The sequence below is a fragment of the Haliotis rubra genome, unplaced genomic scaffold (genome assembly GCF_003918875.1).
Source record: "Haliotis rubra isolate DU_JTF1 unplaced genomic scaffold, ASM391887v1 Scf769, whole genome shotgun sequence".
Lineage (NCBI taxonomy): Eukaryota > Metazoa > Mollusca > Gastropoda > Lepetellida > Haliotidae > Haliotis > Haliotis rubra.
Genome location: NW_025767489.1, coordinates 495329 through 505113, shown reverse-complemented (window position 1 = coordinate 505113; position 9785 = coordinate 495329). Strand labels below are relative to the sequence as shown.

Here is a 9785-nt window from a genome sequence, read left to right as displayed (position 1 = left end):
TTTACACATCTTAGATGGGGAGACGCGCGACAACGACTTATTTTGACCTTGAAAAGTGTCGCTATGTCGCGTGTCGCCCTTTGGAAGAATAGAAAAATTTTCTATACGCGACGCGACATCGCGACAATGCGACAAATGGGCGAAATATCGCGTTGTCGCGATGTTGCGATAATCGCGTTACAGTTTATTTTGCCTCCCTTTACTTGTTTTGAGGGGAGGGCGACAATGCGACATAGCGACAATGTCCTTCTCGGATTCCATAGTATACCCTGTAAAGTGATACATTAACAACTTTGTTATCTAAACCCGTCTGTCAAGGCTAACACATTTCTCACAGTAAAGAAACCTTACGTCATAACTCTCGGCTTCCAAAATGTCGGACGAAGGAATTACCGCCGCCCTGGTTATCGACAACGGCTCCGGCATGTAAGGCCGGGTTCGCTGATTACGACGCCCAATAGCTGTCTTCCCCTCCATCGTCAGGTCGCTTGCCCTGCCAGGTAATTGATGTTTGTTAAGGTTCTTTGACTGTTCACTGGAGGAAAACCTCGTTCTCAAACTGACGGTAGGGTTCCGGTGAAGTCCTACTGTCATATGAATGAATGAATCATCAGATATGTCCGAGATTCTTACATCAAAGTAATTATGTGCTACTAAATAATTCGCATAAATAAGATAATCAAACATATATATAGGACCAGTTCTCACATAACTTTTGGGTTCCAGGATATCCTTTAGTATATATACTGAATTCTATTACAGAAAGACCCCCGTCATTTTCATCCATTATAATTGTTTTCTGTACCAGAAATAATGCTACATACATCCTCAGGATTTTCTATCATTTTCTTCTTTAGAGTGGCATTTAGAAGCTACTGTGATGAAGAGGAACACTTTATGGATAGATACTTCTTTATTGCAATAGATGCGACGTTTCGGTGTAGATTCTAACTTACACAGTTATCATAATTTAGCTGAGTTGTCTATCCATATAGTGTTGCTCTTCTCTTCATCATCATCTCTGTTGTAACACCAAATGTCGATATCAAGGGATGACAAGGTGCTCATCCGGCATTAAGCAAGAGATACAATATTTTGTGTGTACATTCCTTAGATATTTTGAATCCTTACTACATATACTCAATTTTACTCTCAATTCTGTGTATAATATTACCATCCTTATTATTAAGGTTATTTATTAGGATTATTTGGTTTTGACGCGCCGTGTTTGTGGCATTCGTCGATGCGAAGGGGCGTGAGTGTGTTGTGGCTTTTCAGTTTCACTTGGTGGCATGAGTCATGTTCCAGGTCCTGTGTCGTGATCCTTTGGTGACTTTATTTCTTTGTCGGTCCAGTCTCCGGTTAGAGTCACGGTATGTATGTCATGTCAATTTATTCCAGGGAAATAAATTTACCGTCGGTAACAGAAGCTCCCTTCGTCGGTGAGCGAAAAGCTCGCTTACAGTACTGGCGCTTTGCGCGAACTCCACATACCCTGTCTCATTGCGGTATGCCAACAACTGGGACGACATGGAAGATCTGGCATCACATATTCGAAGAAGCCGAAGTGAATCATGGGAACATCCGTTCGCCGCCACGGCAAAGCTCCCTCAGCCTAAGGCCAACCGTGAAAAATGACCCAGATCATGTTCGAAGCCTTCAATTCTCCAGCTATGTATGTGGGGCGTTCTTTCTCTGCTCGCTTCTGTGGTCGCACGACGGGTATTGTTTTGTGGACTCTGGTGTTGTGCGCACACTGTTCCCCATCTATGAGGACGCGCACGCCACCATAGGACTTGACATTGCTGGTAGTGATCTCACTGATTACTTGATGAGGATTCTCACAAGAGCGCGGTTCTCCGCCACCCCGAGCAGAAAAAAATCAGGGACATCAAGGAGAAAAGCTGGCCTATGTCGCCCTCGGCTTCCGGTAGGAGATAGCTCAGCTTCACTTCTTCCTCCCTGGAGAAAACTACGAGGCTTCCGACTTAGTCAGGGTCATCACTATTGACGCTGAGGAGGTTCCGTTCATCCAGAGGCCCTCTTCCAGCCATCCTTCTTAGGTCTGGGGACCAGACGGTATCCACGAAACAACATACGAGCTCCATCATGAAGTGTGATGTTGATATCCATGAAAGGATTCTTGTATGGCAGCACTGTTGCACCATAAGGAGGTACCACCATGTTCCCTGAGTATCGCCCGGCAGAATACAGGAAGGAGATCACAGCCCGCCCACTTCACCAACAATGAAGATCAAGATGTAAAATACCCAAGAGGAGATACTCCGTCTGGATCGGTGAAGCATCATTGCCACTCTATGTCCACCTTCAGGAGATGTGGATCAACAAACAGAATTATGCTGAGTCTGGCCATCCATTGTTCACAGAGGAAGTGTTTCTAGTGACTGACATAGAATACAATGGTGACACCTTTATTCACAAATCACGGACAATATTAGTTGTTATTCGGATCATAAAAGGAAGGTAAAGGGAAGAAAAACAAACTTTCAATTACAGCTGATGCATTACACGAATGGGGATATGAGCTTATCACTGATTATTTTTGATGTATTAAATGGAGTCCAACTCTATCGTCGGGAAATTGACAAAGATGTGGACGTTTCTTTCTGGAATCCGTGAACGGTGTAATCTGATGCGGCTGAAGGGCTATTAGTGGGGCGTTTGGTTTTCAAATCGGGAAGTGATTTTGTTTATGTCAGTGATGTCGATGTGCCGCGATATAATGTTAGTTTATGTGGTGGCGTAGCATGGCGGATGATTTAATTTAGCCGAAGATGTTGGATAAGTGTAACAGAGGTACGGAATGATGAAAGCAATTGTATTATTAAAATCTTTGATGTGGGAAGCTATTTGAGACATGTGTTGTGATGGTGGAATAGCGTCGCAGAGACGGGAGACCCTGTTGTTATTGATTGAAGTTTTTATTATTTATTTACATTATTCCGCCGTTTTTGTGCCATTACACCAGAGAGCACCCGCTGGACAGGATTTAGCGAGAGGAAAATCGCGAAGGTGTAGAGCGGTGCTGTGAAGTTGTTTTGTGCAAAATCTCTCAGGCTGTGGCAGGCCAATAGCCAAGGGAGATAATTCAAAATTAATTCAAAATTTCCAGTTTCCAAAGTAATGTCTCCCGAAATGCAAGTCCAGTGACTGCCACGTTTCTGGACCGGCTACTGGAATTTGATTGTCTTCCGGTTTCAGCTTGCGGGAATTACGAGGCTGGTATGCGCGGCGTTTTGGCCGCACATGTTAGTTTAAAGGAATTTCGTTTTTTTTGACGGGTAGGCATTTCCACAATCCATAACTCTGAATGTGTGAGTCTGAACTTTGCGGAATTTGCGCATATGAAGTATATACCTCAAATGCCGAATATCCTCGAGCTATGTTGCGAGTTCTTGCGATTAGATTACGGATATCTAGATTTTTTTGCTTTTGCTGTTGTTTATGTTTTTGCTTAAAATGTACTTTTAAACAATCACAGCGTCATTACTATTTCAACTACCTTATAGCTAGGAAGTCTGGCATCATACAGAAACTTGATGTGTTGAACATTTTGTTGTTGGAGTGCAGGTCAAAATGTAAATCGTTTGGCGGCCATATTGGATTTCGGCAGATTCTGGTGACACTACTCACAAAACAATATAGCTGCTCAAATCCTGCACAGAAAAGACATGAAAAATTCGTACTGTGCTAATAAGCGTACAATGCTTAACATTTTGTGTTCTTAGATATTTATACAAAAATGGACCGGCAAGCGTATATTGGATTGAAAATTTAAACACACATGGATTTACAAAAGCAATCACAGCGTCATTACTATTTCATCTACGCAGCTAGAGATCTGGCGGCATGCAGTAACTTGATGTGTAGAAACATTTGTTGTTCTTAGGTGCAGCCGTCAAAATGTCATGAATCGTTTGGCAGCGATATTTGATTTCAGCACGATCTGATGACACTACTTTTCATGCAACGCCAGCTACTCAAAAGATTTCTACCTAGAAAGATGTGAAAATCAGTACTGCATCAGCGTGATACGCTTGACATTTTGTGTAACTTAGATACCATAATGGATTGAAAACTGCAAAAATGCAAAATGGACTCCAAAACGGCATAAAGCAACATCTAGCTCCTCAACTATTGACCCAACAGCTTCCATATTTGGTATGTGTGACTTGGTCATGAGATACCGATCATTTTACAGGCGGGGTCAAAGTCGATATCTTTAGCCGTTTAGCCACGCCATCTTGGATTGAAGTTTTTTTCGTTTATCAAGGGTTCCATAGCAACAAAGTTGGAAATCCAAATGTGACTTTACAGCATCATGGAAAGCACAGTAGAGGGAATCATGTATGCAAAATTCAGAGTCTGTACGTTTCATACTTCCAGGAAAATGGCTATACAGCATTTTTGACGGACGAACATCTGGACAGACAGCGGACAGATTGTCATAAACCTGACCAGCGCGTATGATACATCAGGGACGGGAAAAGCAGAAACGTTTATTCCTTTCACCCTAGAGCCAAAAACAACGGCGTCTTAGCTCGCCAAAAACGTGTTTTGATGTTGTGCGACAGACCAGTCAAATGACCTGGACCCGTGACCTTGGTGATTTTGACCCGTTAAAAGCGTTTTTGGGTTGCTATCAGGTTCGAAGTTAAAGAGCGAAAAAATAAAAATAACGATGTTTTTATTGAATAGCGCCTTGCAGCAAAGCGGGAGACTATTGTAATTCATAATGTTTTTATTATTATTGTTGCTTATTGTTCGCTTGTTTTGTACCCACTCTTTTAAAAGCACCGGTGGATGGAATCGCCCACGGTTAACTGAAGTTGTTTCTGCAAAGATCTCCAGGGTTCTGTGCCCAATGTCAAGGGGCCGAGATGATTCCAAAATTGAATTTTAAAAATACAGTTTCAGCAGCAAATATCTGCAGAAAGGCCTACTGGTCCAATGACTGCCAAATGTCTTTGAGCAGATGCGCTATCAACATGTCTACAATTTCGCCTGGACGGGTCGAGGTCGGCTACTGCGATACGCCGTTTGGCCGCTTATTTTTGGATTGAACCTTTTGCTGGTGTTTTTCAAAAAAACAAAATCCCGACTACTTTCCTCCCAAAATGTGCTAACACTGAAACTACAAAGGCTACGCCTTTCCAGAGCTTGGCGTAGCCGGGTGTCTGTGGCGGCTTGCGGGGGCGTCGTCAGATGTGGCTATGTGGATATGTTGGCCACGCGATATTGGACGCTTACTTCTGGAGCAAAGTTGTCTTCAAAAACTACCACGAGCTTCTTTGCGATTTTGTGACAAATTAAATTTGGCACATGCAGCGCACTGAAGCGAACAGGGAACTTTGGTTGATCATTTATTGATGTCATAAAGGAAAGAGCGCCATCAAAGTTGCTGATCAAAACATCTGTGCAACATTATCCATGTGAACACAGCGTATGGTAGCTAAAAAGGAAAAACCCTATTTGAGGGCGTACCGCTGGAATGAGAGAAGAAAATGAGTGCCAAACAAACTGACCCACAACTCTAGGCACACCGCACCAGAAATCACGCAAGAAGGATTCCAGCAACGTTGCCAGTCATCATAAAATGATACTTACACTCAAAACCCCAAAGTTTGGACAGATTTAATAAAATAAGGGACTTCTTTATATCGCCGGCCTTCAGGACCACGATTGCCGAAGATGTGTCATAAGTTTCTCCACATTTACAGCACGGCCAGATTACCCGTGCAAAAATGCGACAATCTGAAGAAAAGCGCGGGGACGATTGCTGGCCGCTCCTTTCAAACAGGTACTCGCGCTGTTTGTTATCGACTCCCCACAGACGCAGGCAAGTTGTTGCACGTTTGTAGCAGTAACAGATTTTGTATATTTTAACATGTTGTAAAATTGATTAGAATTCGTATGAAATAAATGCTTTAAATATCATTGCACAGCTTTAGTCATTTTATTTTATCATCATGATCACCGCCTGCACCTTAACTTAACTATCACTCACAGCCAGTTCACTGAGCATGCTTACCGCATGTTCACCACACACAGTAATAACATAAAACCCTTCCCCCACCTACGTTCTTTTTGTCTTTATAGCCAGCTTGGGCAATCAGCGTAACTACACACTTTACACATTACAAGGTTTGTAGTCCTCCACATTCAATCTTCAGTGTGTGTCAACATGTCTTGTTCATTTCTGGACATACCTTTGGATCGTATCTTTGGATCATAGTCTAAAGGTAATTTGGATATTTTATCTATTTATTGTTCATGTATATCATTTGTAGATATAACTTGTAGTTGTATCATTGTGTGTTAGTCTTAAATTAGTACGGTGAAGTTGGTGATAAATACTCTACATTCATTATAATGTAATATTAATAACATGATTATTAAAGGCAAGGTTAACCGTGAGCATGTGATGAATGGATGAACACAAGTATAGCTTTGTAATCATAAATGGGTGAATGAAAATAAGCACGAATGAATGAATGAATGAATGAGTCTTATTTTTGCATTATTTTATATCTTTGCTCAGCTACAGCCAAATTTGTGTTTGATTACTGTATCAGTGCTGAGAATGCTTTTGTATATGTTCATCATTAGCATGTCTGTATATATTATTGTTATTTTCTCTACGGGCAAACATTTAATACAGATACAGCAGCGTCCCCGAGGTGTGAAATAAACCTAGGCCCTGGTAGGTTTATATGTTGTATATATGTCATGTATATCAAATGAAATACGATTTGTACACAGTGGTGTTTACTGAGAGCAACTATTTTTGTAAAGGATTATGACATACGTACGAATTATATATGTGTATATCTGTGTTTGGATATGTGTATATTGCTGCATTTTATTATATGTTGTGCACCTGATTGTTTCAGGGTTGTCGTTTTCACCTATACCATATCTCAATAAATCATCGGCCATTGAAGAACAACAAAGGGAGCGTCTGTTGTCTGTGCGTGACTGACTGCCGCAGTCCTGCTACATTGGAGCCTCCAGTGAGGAATGGCCTAACTGGAGGGTGATTTGAGGGCAGGCTTGCTGTCATCAACATTCGAGATCCTATCCACAACCGCTCTGCGGAACCATGACGTGATCAACGGTAACAACGTGACGCGAGGTGCGTTTTTGTCCTGTGATATATACAACTTGTATCTTGTTACCTGCAGATATAGAGACACTTGATTGTGAGAGGTTGAACTACACATATTATACACTGTATGTACAGATCTGTGCTGATGTTATATAGCAACGTTTGCAAACGGCGGTTCAAGGAACCATTATTTGAACACGGAATTCATGTACACATGTTCATTATTTAATGCAAGTCAATGTTTGAACATGCTCTGGAATTTTTGCTTGTACATTTTCTGAATATCATGTACCCGGGTTGTGCCTGCGTGCACAATATTTCTTAACCAATTTAGATCTTGTTGCATACATGTGTTGTGAATACTTAGAATGAGCGCTCATACACTTCAGTACTGATTTCCATAAACGTAGCTGTTATTTGGTGGGGGTTTATACCTCAACCTCGGTGATTGTGTGCGTGAATGGGGAATACCCAACCTATATGAATGTTTGAGTTCCATGCAGTAAACCAAAATAAAGTGCATTTAGCCATTCATGTGAAATAGACCAACAACTACGTTAATGTCATAAATAGGTGTTGTGTTGTTCAACAGGTTATGGTTATGGTTTGTTCTCTCTGCGTTTAGGCTTCTGGTTTCATGGATCATGAGTAATTGTGTTTCCTTCTGTTGGCTTGATGTTGTGGTTCATTACAGATAGGTAGTCGTTGTGTTAGGTTTAGTCGACATACCCTATGGGTGTCCCCTTACTCTGCTGCCCCAGCCAATTCATGACCATCCCAAGCACTCCAGTCACAACTAACACCTTCTCATGCATTTAGCCCTAAATTGTTTTGGGGGTTTTTGTTTTGTTTGTCATCTTTCATGAAGTCAAATGGCCAGCTCATTTCGCGAACATTTGGACGTTTACCTACACAGGTTACCACACCTGCTTTTCTTCGTTTACATTTGACTACTTCCCTCGTTTCTGTCACTGCGAGCTGAGACCAACACCAGAAGAAGTAAAGAATCTGATTGGAGCTTTCAAGGCGCTCAAGACCTGGCCAAAGTCCGATAAGCCCCGAGGACTTAGTACAATGGATGACGAGAGTTACACTCAGGCCAAGGTAGAGGCTGAAGATGAACCTCAAGGCGCAGTTAGTTCAGGAAAATTTCAGAAGCAATCTCCTTCTGGTTTTCCGTCACCAGTTACAACTGACACAAGCCCCAAGGTTACCATCCCTTCTCAGGTGAACAGAAGGGCGAGACTTCATTCGAAGTCTGGAAGTATCAAGTTGAATGTTTGCTACAGAACAAATCGTTGTCTCAACAAGTTGTTGCCAATAATACTTTGTGCAGCATTCTTTACGCGGGAGAGGCAGCCACTATTGCTAGGTTGCCTAGGGCTGGAAGCTGATTTAAAACAGCTCATCTCAAAAGTTAGAAAGTATTTTCGGCAGTGTTGACAGGGAACCAGTCATTGTTAGCATGTAGCATGGTGCACGCAGAGGGAGAGTCCAGAAGATGTTGCTGTATGGGATTGTAGGCTCGAACACCTACTGAACCGGAGGCTGCAACACACGGGGATCCATCCCACTAGAGACCAGGGTGATATGTTGATGACCCAGCTATGGTCGGGATCTAAGAAAAGCCAGATCTGTGAGGATCTGACAGCACATGTATTGGACCAGGGCAGCAGTTATGAAGATCTTCTGCGAGGCTCTTCGGCGAGCAGAGGCTGACTTACAGCAAAGGAGAACAGGACTGGGAAGAAGGTTGCAGCCCCAGTATGGCCGCTGTAGCAGTCCAGGATCCAGAGATGAAGGAGATCAAGGGGATCTTGAAACAGTTAACAACTGAAGTTGCCGAGCTGGAAGAAGCAACAGGACACTTCATATTCTGACAACAGCACACCATGGCAATACTCACATGGCCATCGGGGATTTAATACAGTGGTTGGGTCAGAATCGCCACTGGCATCCACAACACCATCTCAGGAGCAGCATTGGTCATTGCCCCCGACAGGACCACAGGTTCAAAAGGCGGAATCAACCAACTTCAGGGCCACCAGGACCAGCATCGTTCTGGATGTCCAGACACTTAAGAGCCTATTTGCTTCAGATGAAGCAGCCAGGACACTTACAGTATGGATGTCGAGTTAGGCTGGATCATTCCAAGTTCTCTTTAAACGGGAAGACGCTATGGGACCCAGGGCAAACCATAGCCAGCTTTGGTCTAAACGCCCACCCAGCAACAGCAGTCAGCAGGTAGCCACCTGATAGGTAAACCTAATGAAGGAACAGTTTTTGTAAATGGGATGAGGCAGAGGCCTTGTGGATACTGGGTCAACAGTGTCCCATAGTTTTTACGTTCGCTCCTACCAGCTACACCCTACAGCCCTTAGATGCTATTCTGAAGATAGAAATTATGCAGATGGCCAGCATCTCCCTTATGATGGGTTTATAGAGGTTGAAGTACAGGGTGTAGGTCACAGCCCTCAACTAAACTGCCTTGCATTATGCTTGTTGTCCCTGATACCCCGTATAACACCCACAGTCCCAGTGCTGCTAGGCACAAATATTTTTATCTTGCTACATGGATAAATGCAAGAATCAGTATGGAAGCCGATTCCTTCAAAAGGCTGATATCCATACACCATGGTATATGGCATTCCGCAAT

General features: G+C 42.8%; 1 pseudogene; it reads left to right on the top strand.

Annotated features, from left to right (window-relative positions):
- The first annotated feature begins 1530 nt into the window (after positions 1-1530).
- LOC124260535 lies at positions 1531-2193 on the top strand (annotated as a pseudogene).
- The last annotated feature ends 7592 nt before the right edge of the window (positions 2194-9785 follow it).